This window comes from Hydra vulgaris, chromosome 05 (genome assembly GCF_038396675.1).
Source record: "Hydra vulgaris chromosome 05, alternate assembly HydraT2T_AEP".
Taxonomy (NCBI): domain Eukaryota; kingdom Metazoa; phylum Cnidaria; class Hydrozoa; order Anthoathecata; family Hydridae; genus Hydra; species Hydra vulgaris.
The window spans coordinates 45270960-45275345 of NC_088924.1; the positions used below are offsets into that span (position 1 = coordinate 45270960).

The 4386-nt window shown below is 30.4% G+C and overlaps 1 long non-coding RNA gene across 1 annotated transcript; it reads right to left on the reverse strand.

Annotated features, from left to right (window-relative positions):
* Positions 1-3174: 3174 nt before the first annotated feature.
* On the reverse strand, positions 3175-4386 carry LOC136080079 (uncharacterized). Its single transcript, XR_010638434.1, has 2 exons — positions 4024-4386; positions 3175-3778 (listed from the first exon to the last, which is right to left on the reverse strand). It is a non-coding gene; the product is annotated as an uncharacterized LOC136080079 (long non-coding RNA).

A 4386-nucleotide genomic window follows, 5' to 3' on the forward strand; every position in this document is an offset into this window, starting at 1 on the left:
GCGTGTTCGACACGATAAAATGGCTAACATACATACCACATCGATACGTATTTAAACGAGTTTCTAATGCGCATTTACAACTAAATTTGCCGACTGGGAGAGCTCACGCGAAGTCCGAGTTTTAACAACTGTTATACCTGGAAGAGGGACTTGACAACACTAAAATTGTTGTTTAGTGATGTAGCCTTTATAAAGCTTTCATGACATATAGTTAATAGTATACTTTTACAAAATTCTTGCAATCGACTTTTGATCGACTTTTACCTTGAAATATTCCACTGTGCGTCGTGCAAAAAAGCAAGAAAAGCTTAATCGCACGACAATCGTGCAAAAAAGCAAGAAAAGCTTAACAAACTGAAGCAAAAAAAGCCTAATAATTGGTGCAAGCAACCAAAGTTATTATGTTATTATAAAAAATATTATTTAGCTTTTTATTTAGTTTTTAGACGCTTAAAATACCAAATTATCAATGTAATAGTATTTTTATGCTATATACAAGCGTTTAGAAAATTTGCAGGTGTGAATTGAACTTGGTGCAACTTCGTTAACTAGCCCTACCTTAACAACAAATATATTTCATTAGCGCCAGCATTAAAAGTCAGCGGAAAGAATTATCTTAAAGCTAATATAGTTTTCATTACAAAAAAATACTTAATAATGCCTTAGAAAATAATTCAACTAATGGTTTAATAAAGACTACAAAAAACGAAATGATCATTAAAAAATATTTAAATGTAATTATTGTTAGTAATTTTAATTATTTTTAAATGAAATAAAGATAGAACTATTGAATTAAAAGAAAACTGCCGAACAAGCAGAGAAACAGAGCCGTGACTATGCTACCCCACATCCCGAATTGGGGTGAGCCCAACGAATATAGGGGACCTATTTTCAAATTTATGGCCCTTATGTATGTTTAACAAGCTTTTTTTTTTTAGTTGTAGTACCTTGAGGAAAATTTTTTAGTATTTTAGGGCCCTAATAACAGGTTATTTTTTTGAGAGGGAGTGGTCTTAATTTCACTACAACTACATGCATTATTGGCATCAAATAGTTAGCAAATCAACTTTTTTTTAATGGTTCTTGATAAACCAACAAACATATTAGATCTTATAATATGTGACTAAACTTAGTAACCAACATTGAATATGATGCTCCACTTAGTCAAATTACTAAAACCCATTACATCGTAACATAGGAAACTAACCTGCTCAAGTCATGTAACAAAAAGTTCAACAGTAAGAGATTTAATTTAAAAAAATGAAAATTTAGAGATGAATTTTATGTTTTATAAAAGAAACTGTGTTAAAACTATTAATAAAACGATTACAAACCATTTTTATGAATACTTTTTTAAAAATTTACGAATAAGCTTGAAAACAATATATTTCGCGCAACTTCCAATCAACTAGTTCTATTCAAAAACCATGCATTAATAGACAAATAATAAATTGACAAATTAAGAATTTAATTAGAAAAAAACGTAGTTTATGGTACAGAGTGCATGGTATACACTTTAAGAATACAAGCTTGATTAATTACTAAAAGTTAGTCTATTAAACAATTATAAAAACTAATTAAAAAATCTATATTTGATTACGAAATAAATTTAGCAAAAGATGTAAAATAGTTTATTAAATTAGCTCCTAAACTAAAACACATAAGTTATACTAAAAGATTGACAAATTTGGGACAAACAACAATGGTAGCGAGACGTATAGGCGGTAATCTTTTTGAGTTTTACAAAATAACAATTGGGATTGACAAGATGTTGTGGCGTAAGGAGCTTAGTACAGCTTTTTTCCAAAGTTTAAGAGGTCATTCGCTGATGTTTGATATGAAACATGGTATATCTGGTATAAAACATGGTTGAAAAAATTAAAAAAATCGCGAATATTGACTTCTATCTGTAAAAATTTATTTTATATATATCACCGTAGATATTTGAAAACCGTCATATTAAATTTAACTTTTTTTTCATATTAATTTAGGATCTTCGATCTAATTTACGATTAAGTTCTATTGACATTTGACCAATGCTCCGTTACACATTGCGATTTAACACAATTGGCCCCTTTAATGCACATCATTTGAATCTTGTACTTTTCTACTTGACTTTATTATGTATGTTTTCATAATTTAACATGCTCCATAGTACACGATAATGAGCAAGTGTTACTCGTTTTCAAATCTACTGACAATCTATGCAAAATTTTGATTATTTCATTTTAATAACAATATTGTACACAATTTAAAAAAGTCATTGTAACTTTATAGGTAAAGTATTAAAGAGGTTTAATCCTGCTGAATTATAACTGCTTCATTTGTTGCAGAGCTACTGCATACAAATGGACAACACAACACTTATTCTAAAATCAAAACTATTTCATAATGAAATGCTAACAGAAATGTAAAGTTTAAAGAAAGTTAAATCTCTCTTGAAATTTCCTCTTAAGTTGTTGCAAATAATCGAATATTCGAATATTCGTTAGACATTCTCGCAAAAAGTTTTCTGCCCTCCTCAAACAATTTGAAAAAACAACTAAGAAATTCAAAAATAATACATTGCATTAAAATATTTAACTTGTATAAAAGAAGCAAAGTAATAATTTAGTTTTATTATGTTTTCTTTCAAATATAAAATATTTCTATATGCAATATTTGCAATTACAAAAGTGAAACAACTTAATTTACTGCCTTTTTTTAACACCTAAGTTTAACTACATCCTAGATTGTTGGTAGTTTATCACCCAATGCAAATTTACCGAAAGTGGTTTTGTCAGATAAACTACAAACATCTGCTTTACCTCACTAATCATAGTTCATATTTTTAATAACTAAAAACAAAAGAAATATGTAGCACGTTGTAAAAATATAGATTCCAACAAGGAAGCACAAGAATATTTATGAACATTAGGTAATAAGGTATAAGGTTTTAACTAAGAAAGAAAAAAGTAACGTCTAGATTTAAGATTTCCGTACGTAAGTTATAGTAATTACACCCTCATATATACAAAAACATTTAGCAATTTTTATTCTAAATCATTTTAAAAATTTCTAAGAAAGCCCTCTCTATAGCACATGGTAGAGTGTGCGAGATTAGGTTTTTTATCTTCGATCAATCGAGATTACAAAAAATTTGATCGAGTTCGAGTTCGAGATTATTAAACATATTAGTGAAAGTGTACATTCAATTCATTTTAAAATGTCATCATCAACAAACCATACTTATCCTAATGCTAAAAGTCTACAAAATTTCTATGAAGAAAGATAAGTTCTTCTACACGCTCTGATAGAAGACTGCAGCGTTTAATGGAAACGATGTTCCCAAATGTTGAGTTCAGACGCTCTGAATTGACACTGGTCGCTGGGATTGCCAGAAGTGATTGAGTGAGCTTAGCAAGACAAGAAAATCAACTTTTATTTTACCTAAACCATATCAGTGGACAACAATTGCGCCCAATTGCCATATCTTTGCCATATCGTCATCAAGCGCGCTTGTACTTGACACATCAGCATCAGAAACATTGTCGTTGGTTGCAGTTGCTTTCATCGTGTTATCGAGGGATTCCCACAAGCCTGTTAATTGTGTTTCTAGTGTGGACTCCGTCACTGAGTGCTGAGACTGGACTAGTTTTGGTCCTGAATCTGGTACTGTAGAAAGTTCATTGAATAATTCACGAAGCTTTAATAAGTTGGCCGCCAGCTTCTCAGGTTGCTTGTAGTAAAGTGACTTGTACCAGGGATCTACCAGTGCGCAAATTGCATCTGGCTGAACCTAAGAAAATATTACAGAAACTGTCAAATAGTTCAAGGAATATAAATAATTAGATAATAATATATTTGATAAGTATGACAATTATCTGTAATGCAATTGAAGTTTAAGAAAGCTTTATGTGGAAATAGGTAATTAAAAGTTAGTGCGTGATTGATAATAACAGTGGATGTCGAAAAAGATTGATAAAACACTGAAATAAACACTTATATACTGAGTCTCAGTATTTAAATAATTATTTATGTTACCTCGTCAAAAGAAGAAAACCTTCTTTCTAAAGATGCCACAAGTCTCCGCGCCCGTGAAATTCCAGGGCCTCTAGGTTCTCGTGCCTTTTTATCACACTCTGCTGATTCCTTCTTATGATAATTTCTTAGGTGAGTAAATAAGCCAGTTGTTGATGAAGGAGACTTTTTGAAGCGTTTTAATACGATTTTGCAGCAACTTTTTAAATATCGAACTTTAGGTTCGAAATTGGAATTATATTCGAATAACTAAACACATTCGATTTGAGTTCGATGATTAAATAAACTTGAACTCGAAACATTGAGTTTTGCACACCTCTAGCTCATGAGTTTAAGAGTTATTAATAAACAATTAAATATGCGCTT